The sequence below is a fragment of the Gracilinanus agilis genome, chromosome 1, assembly GCF_016433145.1.
Source record: "Gracilinanus agilis isolate LMUSP501 chromosome 1, AgileGrace, whole genome shotgun sequence".
Classification (NCBI taxonomy): Eukaryota; Metazoa; Chordata; class Mammalia; order Didelphimorphia; family Didelphidae; genus Gracilinanus; species Gracilinanus agilis.
Window position 1 is genome coordinate 472,620,431 of NC_058130.1, and position 16,350 is coordinate 472,636,780.

General features: G+C 34.3%; 1 non-coding gene across 1 annotated transcript; it reads right to left on the reverse strand.

Moving 5' to 3' along the window:
* Positions 1-2,674: 2,674 nt before the first annotated feature.
* On the reverse strand, positions 2,675-2,781 carry LOC123232659. The gene has a single exon (XR_006505186.1). It is a non-coding gene; the product is annotated as a U6 spliceosomal RNA (small nuclear RNA).
* Positions 2,782-16,350: the final 13,569 nt, after the last annotated feature.

The following is a 16,350-nucleotide window of genomic DNA, read 5'->3' on the forward strand; positions in this document are numbered from 1 at the left end:
AAAGAATATAATTTTTCTATCAGTGATAAATAGATAGAATGTTGTGAACCAGTAAGGAGTCAGTCAGATAAGATAACCTTAATTTATAGTGATCATAGTTACCAACTATTCATCTCTCAGTAATCTTCAATATATAGTAGAGTTCAAAAACAAGAAATAGAAAACCCCAGAATTAAGGGGTGATTGTTGGGCAAATCAACATTACCTCACATAGAGTCTAGTCATCAGAAATGAAAATTAAGGAAGTAAACAGAAAATATGTTGTAAGCTACAGTAAGTCTCCTCACTCAAGACTCTGGTAAAGTAAAAAAGAGTTTAAAGAAAAATTAGGTCTATGGATCCTAACTGGATAAGATGACTGTTTTCTTTGTTCTACAGAGACCTCTGTACCTAATAATCAGGAAATAAGAGGGAAGAATTTTTGCTAATCTAAAAACAAAGGTTTTATGGCTTTTGTATTAGAACTAGAAAAATGTTATAGGCTATAAGTTGATAGAATATGACCTGATTATTCTTAGAGAATGAAATATCAAAGAATTTCAGCTAACACAGAAGCTGGAGGAAGAAAAGCATCTAGAAAGGGAGATATGGTGGAGTCCAATGAAGCAGTGTCTAATGGATACTACAAGCTTATTTAGGATTATACTGTAAAACAGTGTTCAGTGTCCAATAGTGCCTAAAGGAAATTACAGAAGAAAAGAATATATGTTTTGCAGATAGTCTGGACTCTGAGATCAGATATGACTAAGCCCAGCAGGACCCATGTAAAAACATCATTAGAACATATTCACGGCCCCATAGGATTTATAGGCATGTGCTGGCCCATCAAATATTATAGTAATAATAATTGGTCATTGATTGTAAAATAAGGAGGAAGAGGAAGAAGAAGAATGAAACCATCAGCATGTCTATGACAACATAAAGTTTACAAAGTTCTTTATATGTGTTATCTTATTTGATTCTGACAAGCCTGAGAGGTAGATAGTATTGTTTTCCCAAAATTACAGATCATGAAACTGAGGCTAAGGTGACTTAAATTATTTGCCCAGGTTCAAATATATACTAAATATAATAGATAATATTTGAAATCTGTCTTCTTTTTATATTTTTAAATTTTTTATTGTATTTTATTGTATTTTTATTTTGAATATTTTCCCCTAATTACATGTTTCATGTTTTTTCCCTCTCACTGAAACCCCCCCTCCTTAGCTGACGATGCACAATTCCACTGGATTTTACATGTATTATTGATCAAGACCTAATTCTATATTATTGATAGTTGGACTAGAATTATCGTTTAGTGTCTACATCCCCAATAATATCCCCATCAGCCCATGTGTTCAAGCAGTTGTTTTGCTTCTGTGTTTCTCCTCCCACAGTTCTTCCTCTTAATGTGGCTGGTTTTCTTTCTCATAAGTCCCTCAGCCTTGCTCTGGATCCTTGCATTGCTACTAGTAGAGAAGTCCATTATGTTTGATTGTACCACAGTGTATCAGTCTCTGTGTACAATGTTCTCCTGGATCTGCTCCTTTCACTCTGCATCAATTCCTGGAGGTCATTTGTTAACATGGAATTCCTCAGGGTTCTGTATTCCTTTGAGCACGATAGTATTCCATCACCAACAGATACTACAATTTGTTCAGTCATTCCCCAATTGAAGGACAATCTCTCATTTTCCAGTTTTTTGCCACCACAAAGAGCATGGCTAGAAACATTTCTGTACAAGTCTTTTTCCTTATTATCTCTTTGGGGTATAACCTAAGCAGTGCTATGGCTGGATCAAAAAGCAGATAGTCTTTTAAAGCCCTTTGAGCATAGTTCCAAATTGTTATCCATATTAGTTGGATCAGTTCACAACTCCACCAGCAATGTATTACTGTCCCAATTTTGCCACATCCCCTCCAACATTTATTACTCTCCCCTGCTATCATTTTAGCCAATCTGCTAGGTGTGAGATGATACCTCAGAGTAGTTTTGATTTGCATTTCTCTAATTATTAGAGATTTAGAACACTTTCTCATGTGCTTATTGATAGTTTTGATTTCTTTATCTGAAAATTGCTTATTCATGTCCCTTGCCCATTTATTGATTGGGAGATGGCTTGATTTTTTTGTACAATTGATTTAGCTCCTTGCATATTTGAGTAATTAGACCTTTATCTGAGTATTTTGTTATAAAGATTTTTTTCCCAATTTGTTGTTTCCCTTCTAATTTTGGTAACATTTGGTTTTATCTGTACAAAACCTTTTTATTTTAATGTAATCAAAATTATTTATTTTACATTTTGTGATTTTTTTCTGACTCTTGCTTGGTTTTAAAATCTTTCCTTTCTGATAGATCTGACAAGTATGCTGTTCTGTGCTCACTCAATTTACCTATAGTTTCTTTATATTCAAGTCATTCAACCATTCTGAGTTTATCTTGGTATAGGGTGTGAGATGTTGATCCAGGCCCAGTCTCTCCCATGTTGTTTTCCAATTTTCCCAGCAGTTTTTGTCAAATAGTGGGTTTTTGTCCCAAAAGCTGGGTTCTTTGAGTTTATCAAAAACTGTCTTTCTGAGGTCACTTAGCCCTAGACTATTCCACTGATCCTCCCTTCTGCCTCTTCACCAGTACCTTATTGTTTTGATGACTACTGTTTTATAGTACAGTTTAAGATCTGGTACTGCTAGGCAAAAATATGGAATGCTCCATGAATTTGTGTGTCATTCTCGTGCAGGGGCCATGCTAATCTTCTCTGTATCATTCCAATTTTAGTATATGTACTGCTGAAACAAGAACTGAAATCTGTCTTCTTCATCCAGCATTGTGTCCATGAGATATCTTAACAGAATGAGTATACATGTTGCCTAAATATGTGCCCTTCCATATTTTTGCTATGGATCTCCACTCTTCCCATCGCATGGTTTATATTTATGAGAGAATATCCCCTAGTTTGTATGATATTATTTGTTGTTATGAAATATATTGCTGCTATTTTCTTAATAGGTAATATAATTTAATGTCTACACTTTTAACTAATTGTTCCTTCTGGCACACATTGATAAATACATCAATGGTCATTCATTAACTATAATTTTAAAGCAAAACTCCTGCTACTAACTAGGGACCCAGTTTGTCACAGTTAAAATCTTCATTTGACTACAGTCTGCTTATCCTATATCTCTTTATCTTTTTCATAACCAAATTCATGAAGAAAGAAAGTTATTTATTCCTTTTATTTCCAGTTTTTCTTACAAATTCACTCCTCAATTGCTTATAATTTGGCCTTTGGCCTCATCAACCAAATGAAATTGCTCTCTCCAAAGTTATCAATCATATCTTAATTGCCACATCCAATGACATTTTCTCAATCCTCAACCCCTTAACCTCTGTAGCATTTGACACAATTCATCACCCTGTAATCCTGTATACTTTCTTCTCTCTGGGTTTTTATGACACTTCTTTCCCCTTGTTCTCCTCTTACTTCTTTAGCTGCTTATCCTTAAATTAATTTGCAATATTATTTGTCCTGTCCCCTAACTGTTTATGTGTTCACCAATATTCCTTCCCAAACTCTAATCCCCACTCTCATCTCCACTCAACTACACTCATTCATTTCTGTAAGTTTAATTATCAATATCATCTCTAAGAAGATAATTTCTTCATTTATATATCTAGCCTTCGTGTTTCCTGAGCTCCAATCTCCCTTCACCAACTACCTAGGAGATACTTTGAGCTGAATCTCCTGTTGTCATCTCAAATCTACTATATCTAAAAGAAAACTATCCACCTGAAACCTATCCTTTTACCAAATTTCCTTTTTAATTTTGAAAATATCATCCTTGCAGCCACCCATTTTCTTACCTTAAGTCCTGTTTGTCTCTTTACCAAAAATATCACTTCTGAACACTATAGCTTTCTAAATGGTCTCCTTGACTCAAATCTCTTTGCCCCCTAAATCATCTTCTACAACTGCTTGGAAAGTATATTTCTAAAGTAAAATTATAGCCAGGTTATTTCCAGATCAAAAAGTCCCAATGGCTCTCTATTATGTCTAGAATAAAACACAAACTCATCTTTTTAGTATTCAATAACTTTCTCAATCTACCTTTCAAACATTATTCCCCTTCAAATAGTCTATGTCCTACTCAAACAGCCCATATATTGTTCCCATAGCATTCCATTTACTGACTTTACACAGTCTATCCTCCAAGTATGGAATGTATTCTGCCCTCACCACTGGTGCTTAAAATCTTTATCTCTTTCAAAGCTCAGCTGGCATGCCACCAACTATATAAGGTCTTTCTTGACCTTCCTAGATGCTGCTATGCCTCCTTCAGTCATCCCCATGACTTTGTATTTACTGTGTATATTTTCTAGTACTTATATTTATATGTGTTGTTCCCACCCACCATGGAATTCAAAATCCTTGAGGAAAAGATAGTTATTACTGTCTTCCTAGAACCTAGAACCCTATGATCTAGACCCATACCGAATAGGAACCCAATGACATAGATAATTAATGTGTTTATTGATGGATTGTGTGATTCCCTCTAGCAAACTTCAGTAACTTAGGAGTATGAACAGAGAAGGTGTTGAAGGTAAATCGAAATTGAAAACTGGGGGAGCAGTGTGTGAACTCTATTAGGACAGAGAGGCAAAAAATCAAGGATAGAAAGTAACACAGAGTTGCACTAAATTACAACATAATTAAGACTCCAAAGGGATGAAAGTTAAGCCAGAGCAGGAGAATGGGTTGAGAGAACAAAGAAGAACTAAAGCTTATAGTAAGAACAAAAGCTAAGCAAAGGTGGAAGAAATATAGGAGACTGATTCAATACAGCAAGCATTGAACTTTATAGCTAATAATTAAAACTAAGGACATAATATTATGGTTCCAATTACAAAATATATAAACAGTACCTCATAGCCTGCCTTCCTTTATATGTATTCCTTCTGACCTTTCCTATTCCTAAGCTACTTATACTCTTCTATTATGATAGACATATAGAGATTGGAAAATCCACTTGTTGGAGGCACTACATAGTGATATAGTAAGTTTACAACCAGATTGGAGAATAAATAGATATACATTCTTGGCATACTTTCCTTGAATCTATTTGCTTAAACCAATTCCCTTTTGAATCAATAGATTCCTGTGGTCTCTTTCATTCACTCTCATCTTATAACTTGGTTTTAGATGACTTTAGAAATCAAGGCAGTTACAAAGAACTATTTCCTAGAGAGATATCCTATAGAAACCAATGCATGTGTTATTTTTCTCATTGCTGTATATAAAAGGAAAGAAGGAGTAAAGAAGGGAAAAGAAAGGATGTAGGGAAGTATGGAAAATGAAAAAAGAAAAAGAAAGGAAGGAAAGAAAAAAGGAAGAAAAAGGAAAAGGGGAGAAAGGAAAGAGGGAAAAAGGAAGGAAAGCAAAGAAGGAGAGAGGGAATGAAGAAGGAAAAGGAAGAAAGGGAAGAATAAGAAATAGAAAAGAGAAAAGGAGAAGAGAGTATGGGAGGGGAAGGAGCAAAGGACAAAAATAAAGGTCATAAGGGAAGAAGGAGGGAGATAGAAGAGGGAGAGGGAAGAAAAAAATATCAGTGAGCACTTCATAGTCAGAAAATCTCTCTATTGACTAGAGAATAGAATTTAAGCCTGAGGTAACCTGGTCAAGTAATGACTGTACAATAAAGACTGTGTGTAGTCTGATAGAGTGAGGGCAATCTCTCAAGAACACAAACAAGGCTTATGAGAGGCTTTATTCTAACACTTTCTATCATATATTCAATTCTTTCTCAGGAGGCCAGTAGAAAAAAATGCATTCCAAAGAGGAAAAAAATACAAATCTAATCTAAAACTTTCTCTTAGTGGAAAATGGTAGCTAGAAAACCTGGTTCTACTAACATATCAAGTGTTTTTGTCAAGGCAAAGAAAAAGCCAAATTCCACATAGAAGCTTCTTGTTTCATTCACACAGAGAAATTGGAGATTATTCAGTTTCATACAATTCTGCAAACATTTATTATGGAACTTTTAAACTTAGATGAAATGTAAAGCTTAGATAAGACACACTTCTGCCTTCAAGGTCCTTTACAATCTACTGCAAGATATAATAAACACACAACAACAAAACAAATATAAAATTTTATTTCATTTAGTAGGAAATTAACCCTTACCTGTCCCATGCATCCACCTCTTCCCCAGGTGCCTTGGCCACAAAACCTTCATAATCAATCTCATCTTCTACTATTCTTGGTTGATTGATTGAACTTTATAGCAAGAAAAGCAAGATGATGATGACTTCCTGGTTTTTAAAACTAAATCAGAAAAGTCTCATTGAGACAAGAAAATGGTAAGTTTCTTCTCTATCCTTTTTATTTTTAATCCTATTCTTCTTTTTTATCCTATTTCTTCTAATCCTAGTTCTGGTGAGTATTGCACATAATTTCTTTCACTCTTCTAATCCCACAGCTTCTCAAAGGCTTTCCTCTGATCTCTGATTATTTTATGGTGAACAGGATAGCATTTGGGCTAACCTTATTCCTATTCGAAATATATGATTGGCTCATTTCCTTTTCCGTTTTAGTCAAGTGTATGCTTGGTATTATGATCTTGTGAATCTGTATATATGCAGATGTTTAGACAAAAATACATATAATACATAAATGCTGAGATAGGTAGGTAGGTAGGTAGGTAGATAGATAGATAGATAGATAGATGATTATTTCAGTAATGCCCAACTTATCATGGCCCTATTTGGAGTTTTCTTGGCAAAGGTACTAGAGTAGTTTGTCATTTCCTTCTCTAGCTCATTTTATAGAGGAGAAAACTGAGCAAACAGGGTTAAATGAATTTCTTAGGGTTACACAGGTATTAAAGGTCTAAGGCAGGGGTCTGGCTCCACCTCCCAACCTGCCAGTTCAGGCAGAGCCCCAGGATGTGCCCCAGGGGGCCCTTCAGCCCCTGCCCCAGATTCCAGCACCTTCCACCTCCATCTTCCTCCTTCCTCAGGCATTTATATGTCTCTCACGGCCAAAAAGGTTGCCGACCATTGGAAGGCCAGATTTAAATTTGGTCTTCCCAACTACTGATCCAGTGCTGTATCCACTGCCATCACCATGTAACTGCTCAAATTTATATAGAGGTATTGATCAACTAAACAAGCTACTAATTTGGTATGTCATAATCTGGATAATTTGTATTTTTCATTAATTTCATTTTTCAAGTGATGCTAAATAGATGTTTTTTTCTTTTAAGTTATCATGGACACAAACAATACTCAAGAATAAATATGACCAGGGCCAGAAAAAGAGATGGGAAAATTATGTATTTAAAATAGGAATAAAATTATAAATATAAATATAAAATAAATGTAAATTATCATATACTTGGAGTAGAAATAAAATAAGTAAAAAATAAATAAAAGTATCTCAAATTCTGCCCTGTCCTCTACACAATCTTAAGAAAATCAAAGGAAACCCTCCATCTCAGAGAGGTAGATCCTTTGTAAAGGAATTTTAGAAATCTTAGACAAGAATTACAAAAAACTGAAAGGTAAGGATGGACTTGGATGATTATAGGAGGTTGCAGAGAATACCAAAATAAGATTATAAGATCCAAAGAAGTCTCAAAATAAGTATATATGTCCCCTCTAATTGCTCCCAAACCAAGGTTTGCAAGAAGCTAAATATATAGTAAAAAGTTCATTATTATTGAATAAACAATTGTTACAGATAACATGCTGTACAGGTCACATTCCTAGACAACAAAGTCACAACCCCTTGGCAGCAGCCATTGTGTTAGACTGCAGGTATTTTTCTGGCACAAGCAAATGAGCACGAGTAGGAAACATCCTGGGCAGCCTATTTCTGGTCCAGAACAAAGGAACCTCCATCTGTTGGGAAAACAAAATGCTCCACGAAGAGAATGTTGACTCTGCAGTAGTAGGCCCCAAGCTGCAAACTATTTATACAAGAGAGACTCATTTAGAGCAGTGAGTCAGGCATGTGATAGTTGGGGAAGAGAGGGGGATGGAAAAGAATAATCTCCTCAAACATCTGTCATGATTATACATAAAACCTTACTACTGAAGCTGGAAAGGCTCTGTTTGGTACTTCTGGTCTGTTAAAACTGACTTATGTGACTGAGTTTTTGGAGTCACAGCAATGCTGTTCGATCAGCTTTTATGGTCCCTATCGTCATTTTACCCAATTAATAAGGGAAGACCTAAGCAGTAGAATGAACAGGTCAATATAAAAGATGCATTTGACCATTTAAATCAGAGAACAAGAGCTAACATATGTTACTCTATTTTCTTCCAGAAGAAATAAAGCAAGGAAGTAAATACATTGGTTCTTAGGGGCCTTTGACTCAAAGTCAGTTTCAACTACAAAAATGGTAGGTCAAGTCTCACCTAAATTTCAGCAGTGCTAGGACTAAAGTAGGAACTAAAATCAAAGGAGAGTAGTAGAAGACATCTCTGTTCCATCACAGGAGGGAAGGGAAAGCAATTATCCCACAGATTCAAGATGTTTGGTGATTATTCAAATCACAGCTTGTCTCCTGAAGGGCTGACTGACTAAAGCACAGTAAAGGCCTTTCATGATTTATTAAGATGCCAATTGACCTTGTTTTCTTGGCTTTGTTCCTTGTGTTAGTTTGGATACTTTACTATTTGTTAAGGGTTGGGATGGGATGGTGCCTTTCCTATCTTTTTTGTATACCTGTATCTGTTTGTATGGACAATACATTTTCTAGCTTTCTCTTCTGTTGAATTTATTCTTGTAAAGGTGTTTTGGATGGGTGGGTAGCTATCTGCATATGTGCATGTCCATAAAGGAAATATCTCAACTTTTTTATATTATAATATTTAGGAATGCTAGCTAGATTTTTGCTAACTGGATTAAAATGAATATTGAATTAGGAAACTAGAATTTTATGAAAATGGAAACTAGAAGATACCAGAGGTCCTGTCTAGCTCTTACTTGGGTGATCCAAAGGGTCCATGAGGTGATCTCTGCATATTCTCCATATCCATGACTTCTCATACTATTCAACTTTTATCTATGTGGTTCCATAAATTCTCCATAGATATTCTAATAAAAATTCAGGAGGCATGCTTCTAGACACATTGCATTATACAGATGCTGATGGAACACACATTAGGTCACAATCATTTTTTCTTACTCTCACTACACAATTGTAGTCCAATTGCTTTTTTCTAGTTATATATCCAAGCAAACAAGCAATAGACATTTGTTTATTTAGCACTGTGTGGAGGGCACAAGTTAAAAAAAATGAACAATCTACTCTGAAAGAACTAATCAAATAATCCCTTATCTGTCACCTAGCATGTATAAGTCACTTCTTCTTGCTAGGAATGCAAAGAAAAAAAAAGAGAGAAATAGCCCCTTCCCTCAAGGAACTTACATTTCACTGAAGTGTTGTGAAAGAGCAAACATTGTGGTGGGAGAGTGAATGCTGGTGGTTCTCATCTAAAGAATTACAGCTCAGACTCCTTCATCTTAAGGCATTAAAGTGTTTATTCAAGGATGTTACAAATAGTAGCAATGGAATAGGGCCATGGAAAAGCCCAGGGTGATGGAAAAAGCCATAGCAGGGATTTCAGATTTTTAGAGTTTGAGTCTCTATTCTAATTTCTAACAACTAGTAAAAAGCATATCATCTAAAAGCACTATTAAAGAAATAAAAAGGATTCCAAAGCCTTTATAAGATTTTAAATCATTATTTCCCACTGCCAACTCTCATAAGACATACACATCTTTCTGATGACATCTTTTGTAGCTCTTCTGGACAAACGCCCATGGGTAATGCATTGCAGCATACTCATGTCCTATTTTTTTCAGATTGCAGTACTTCATGACTTGTAGACAGATGAGGTCAATTTTATCCTCCTGGTCAATTGTATGTCATATTCAACAACCTTGTGTAATAATTATCCAAGATACATGAACCTATAGAATAGCTTTGTTGGTTCTTATTCAAATTGTATATCAGTGTTTGGACAGTATACATTACTTGTCCAGTTGTTTTTTCTTGTGTGGATTATTAAACTAAAAACTTTTCAGTGACTGGCACACCTGGTACTAGGGCATTGGTACATTGTGCTACTCACCATGCATTTGTTGTTCATCCTTCATTTTTGAAGAAGACCAATGACATCACAAAAATGACTTTCAAGTGAGTTGGATTCAAGTAAACAGAGTTGCATAAAATTATGACCCTCGTTCTCTCTTCCAAAGTTTTCGAAGCCCAGTGGCAGGATAAATGTCAAGGTAATTGGCAATAATGCAGTGGCAGGCCTTGCCATCTTTGATGTCTTAACAAGCTCTAAGATCTTCATAATTTCCTGCTTCCTTTTGGAATAAATTGTTCATATCCACCTAGGGAAGTGTTCATATGCTTGGAAGTAGACACCTCCCCTAATTCACTGATGGAAAAGATCCAATAGACAGTTGTAGATCTCAAGACGGTATCTTTCATAATGGTAGCAAATATCTTCAGTAAGCATATGTGTCTCTATGTCATGAATCATATGATACTTATGCTCAGAGAAGTGATTAACAAACTTAAAAATATGTCATTGATATTTTCTACTTCTTACATCATTTACAGTATTGCATGTATCCTTCTACCTTCCCCTCATGGAGTTATCCCACAAGACAAATAGTATTTTCTAGGAAGAAAAAAGTTAAAAAAAACTGATTGATAACATTGAAAAAGTTCAAAAATACATGCAATATATACCACCTGTGAACTTCCCACTATCAGCAAAGGATAGATTGGGGATGTCTTCCAACATGGCTTCATTTGAGTCCCATTTGTTCATTATAATTTTGTTACATTTACTATACAACAGCACATAAAGATCTTTCCATATTTTCTCTGTTTTCTTTACACATAGCATTTCTTATAGGATGACAATATATGATTATGTTTATATGCTACAATTAGTTTAGCCATTATCTAATTTCTGGGCATTAACTTTATTTCCAATATTTGGTTCTCCCCCAAAAAGTGTGCTATAAATATTTTGGAGTAGGAGAGACCTTTTTTTTTTCTTGTTTATCAATGGCTTCTTTGGGATATGAATTCAGTAATGGAGTCTTTGGTTCGAAGAACATGGATACTTTAATCACTTGTTTGCATAATTCCAAATTACTTTCTAAAATGGTTATGCCATTTCACAGTTCCACAAACAATGTATTAATTTGCCTCTCCACAAGCCCTCCAATATTGTCTGTTATCAATTTTATCATTTTTTAACTAATGTGCATGATATGAAGTGAAATATCAGGATTGTTTTGCTTTGTATTTTTCTTATTTTTAATGATATGGATCTTTTTTCCATACGAGTTCAAATTCTTTGCAGTTCTTTTGAAAACTGTTTGAACCTTTGATCATTTTTATATTAGGAAATGATTATTAATTGTGTGTGTATTTATTTATTTATTATGCCAAGCCCTTTATCAGAGAAATCTGATCCAAATTTCTTTTTCACATTTGACCACTTCCCTATTCATCTTAGATGCATAATGTTATATGTGCAAAACCTTTAAGCTTCAAATAATCAAAGTTATCTATCAGAATTGCCTTTATCTTTTGTTTGGCTAAGAATATACCTCCTACTCATGACTTTGAGAGGTATATTATATTTCTTTTCTATTTTTAATAGTTTGTTCTGTAAGTTCTGCAATGTATCCTCTTGGTAATTTAACTTGTATAGAATTTAAAATATGAATTAATTATGTTAGTATTGTCATTTCATTATGTTGATTTGGCCTATCCATGAGCACTGATTATTCCTCCAGCTTTTAAAGTCATTCTTTATTTCTTTAATGAGCAATTTGTAATTGAATCTATTCAAGTCTCCTGTGTTTTGGGAGGCTGATCCCCAGATATTTTATACATTCTGTATTAATTTGAAATAAAAATTTCCTTTCTATTATTGTTTCTTGTGTTTTGTTATTGTGATATAAAAATGCTATTGATTTTTGAGAATTTATATTGTGGGCTGAAATTTTGTCCCCATTAATATCTTTACTAATTTCCTAAGGGTTTCCAACTAAATATTTCTAGTACATTGCATAAAGTGTCGAGCTTGTAATCTGGAAGTTCTCAGTTCAAATCCAGCCTCAAATACCTTGTAGGTATATGACAGTGGTTAAATTATTAAACTACTGTTTGTCTCAGTATCCTCATCTAAAAAGTTGAGATAAGAACAGTAACTTTCTCCCAAGGTTGTTTTAGTGATCAAATAAATAATTATTTAGCATTTAACGTAGTATCTGGTATATAGTAAACTCAATGTTACTGTTAGCTATTATTATAATTATTATTACCAACAAGCAAAAGCCAACAAGCAATAGCAAATCTCTTATCCTATCTTTATTTCTTTAATTCCTTTCTTTTGTCATTGATATCATTAGTATTTAGAGAGTTATATCAAGTAAAAGTATATATTTTTGATTCACTCTTGTATTTATTGGAAAATGTATTATTATATCTCTATTGTATAGGATGCTTGCTTTGGGAGTCAGACAGATTTTTTTTAATATTAAAAAAGGCCCCATATGTCTATACTTTTTCTGTTTGTTTTTTATTTAGCATAAAGGAGTGTTAGACTAGTCAAAGCTTTTTCTGCATCTGTTGAGATGATTATGTGGTTCAGGATCTTTTAAATACCATTAATTATGTTGATTATTTTCCTAACATTGATCCTTACTCATATCCCTGGCATAATTCCCACTTGGTCATGATGAATGATTTCTTGGATAAATCGCTATAGATTATTAATGGGATTTTACCATTTTTGAGTCAATGTTCATTAATGATAGTGGCCAATAGTATTCTTTGCATATTTTATTTTTTCCCTCATTTAGGTAGTGGGAGTATATTTGTTTCATAAAGAATACTGATAGAGTGATCTCTTTCTAAATTTTTGAGAATAATTTGTAAAGTATAGGTACTAAGAAAAACTTGATTGAATCCTTCTAGCCAAGAGTATTTTTCTTTGGCAGTTCCTTTACCACTAGATCCATTTCCTTTTATAAGATCAAGTTATTTAAGATTCATTTGATCTTCAGATAGTATTTTTGATGCTATCTCTCTGTTTCTTTTATGTTCTCAATTTTGTTAGCATAGCTGTATATAACATGTTTGATTATTCTTTTTACCTCTTCTGTTTTGCAAGAAGATATATGGTGATTTATCCTTGCTCATTTGATATTTCATAGATTTTGTTTTTCTGTTCTTTTTTTAAATCATATTATCTGAAGGTTTATCAACTTTATTTGTCTTTTCAAAGAATCAGCTTTTAGCTAAATCATTTCTATGATTTTGTTTCCAATTAATCTAATTCAACTTTAAGTTTTTATATCTTCTTTTTTATCCTTATTTTAGATTTGTTTGTTGATTTTATCATTTATTAATGCATGTTCAGTTCATTAATTCTCTCTTTTTCCATTTTATTAATTTTGTATTCTCTATATTCTGCCTTACTTTCCTACCATTACTGCAAAATTGGAAAGATACAGCTGAATTGAAAACTGTTTTTCAATTTTTTTCCTTGTTTCTTGGATTGCCATGGCTAAAAAATTAATGTGTATTTAAACTCTTGCATTCACTATTAATCCCCACTTGAAATTCCCAAGTTAAATATTTAGCAAAATTTTCTTTACTATTGAAAACAATGGTCATAGGTAACAAGCTACACAGGTCACATTATCAAAAATAAAGTCAAAGTGGCCAGACTACAAGTGATAAACATTTCCATATTTAACTAGAAGAGTCCTTAGAAAGGAGAAATTATTGCTTAGTAGGTTCTATTTTAAGCCTTTTTAACATGATGGAAGCCTGACACAGATTTTGGTCTATTGGCATAGCCTTTAAGAAACCAGGGTCCCTGCTAAACTGAGATAGCAGAGTAGGACTTTTTATCTTAAAGAAAAAGAAGATGAGGTCCAGGAAGGCTGCTCAAATAGAGACAGGTACAGGAAGCCCATGTTTTCTGACTCATGACTCAGTATCCTTTCCCTTTCTCTACTAGCACATCTAGACAGGAAAGGAAAAAATAGTGACTTTTTTAAAAAAGCATTATTCAAGTCAATTGTGCAGAATCAATGATTGGTAAATGTTTAAGCTATTACAACCCTTGATAAAGATACATTTATAAAAAGAAATAAAAATGTCTCTTTTTCACATTTTTGAACAGCAGATTTGTTTTATTCCATAACTACCAAAGTCCAATGCTGTGTTTTGAAGAGCTCCCATTGTAAAATGTATACACTGGGAAATTTCATGCTATCATTCTTTTCCTAATAAACTGAAGAACAACAATGGAAACATTCACTGGTATCATCAACGACATAGATCTCCTTTGTGATTTTCCAATTTGCCACTAAATCAGGAGTCACAGTTTATAGGCTTGATTCGAATATAAATTTTAAAGTCTTCCATAGTCAATTAATTCTTACAAATATGAAATGATATTGCTTTATGCTTAAGTCATGTCAATAAGTTCAATAATTTAACATGCTATCTGGATACTTCAGCATTTTTACCTTGACCTGGATGGAGACAAAGAAGTCTATTTGCAAAATTTGCAGATGACAGACAAATGAGGGTGATAGAAAACCATAGAATTGTGGAGCTGCAAGGCGAGTAAGAGAACATTTTCTAGAGCAGCCTATTAATTTTGCAGATAAAGAAACAGAATTCAATAAAATAACATCTCCAAGGTCTCCTAGTAAGAGAGGGAAGAACTGGGACTAGATCATGGAGCTTCTGACTTCTTTTCCACTACTTGAGAAACAATCTGAAAGAATCAAAGTCCAAAAAAATTAAAGCAGTCAAAAGGCCAGGTCAAACTAAAAATAAGAGATTATATTTTAAAAATATAAATATAAATACATAAATTTACTATTTAAAAATCAAGTGCCTTAAATGTAAGCTGTGGGAAAGCTAGTTTGGTGGTATCATATAAATTATTTTCTCAGCAAAATTATAAATTCCTCCAGGACAGATCATATTTTTATTACTTTTATCCTGATCTCCTCCTTGAGGGCAGCTAAGCAGAACAATGAACAGAATGCTGGGCCGGTCTGGAGTCAGGAAGATGCCTCTTCTGGAGCTCAGATCTGGTCTTAGACACCTTTTGTGTGACCCTGGGCAAATCACTAAATCCTGTGTGCCTCAGTTTTCTTATCTGTCAAATGAGATAGAGAAGGAAATGGCAAAACACTCCAGATTTTGCCAAGAAAATCCTAAATGAGGTCACAAAGAGTTGGACACAAATGAAATGACTGAATATCTCCCTCACCACCCTGTAAAAAGCCTCTAACAGTGGTATTAAATGAATATTTTTAAATGAATGAATGGATGGATGAACAGAATGCAATGAACAGAATACATGTAATATATTGACTGCATTAGGTTTACCATTATATTCAAAACTATATTGGGAACTTTCTTCTAATTTTATACATAATCTCAGAATAAATTCCATGGATATAGCACAAGCAAAACACCCCACATTTCACAGGCTTTATTAGTAGACACTATTTATTTTGAATTCTTAACTTCTTTCCCATCCAGTAAACTAAGTTAGAAAACTTAGGCTAAAGGAACATTAGGGAATATGGTACCCTCTCTTTTCTCCACCTCATTCTCTAAGGTCTTTCTTTTACCTCAGCCCTCTAGAGAGAGGTTGGAAATTAGGCTCATAGCTTAATTAAAATGCTATTTGTTGGGCAGCTGGGTAGCTCAGTGGAGTGAGAGTCAGGCCTAGAGACAGGAGGTCCTAGGTTCAAACCCGGCCTCAGCCACTTCCCAGCTGTGTGAACCTGGGCAGGTCACTTGACCCCCATTGCCCACCCTTACCACTCTTCCACCTATGAGACAATACACCGAAGTACAAGGGTTAAAAAAAATGCTATTTGTCCTGCTACATTCAAGTCCAAAGGCCCCCATGCTAATATCCTGAGACCCAGGCTTCTCAGGGTTTTCTTGCTGAGTTAGTTATTGTTGTAGTGAAACATAGATCTGAGTTAGTTAGCAGAGCAGACTGGCTAGCAAGAGAACTTAGAATCTTGTCAGAGGGGACACTGACTTGCAGACTGACAGTTTGAAGCAACTGTCTGGGTGAACCTGTGTCTTATGGTGGACTCAACAAACTTTGGAACTGTTTCCTTGGATTTGGACATGATTATCTTCAATCAAGACCAGTGAAGTAATAGATTGAGAAGTGGATTTTATTTGTTGTGGTGGACACACAGAGTATCCCATCTTCCTCACTTCACACTTGGATTTATCTGGCTGTGAATCCTGATTTTCCTGAGACCAG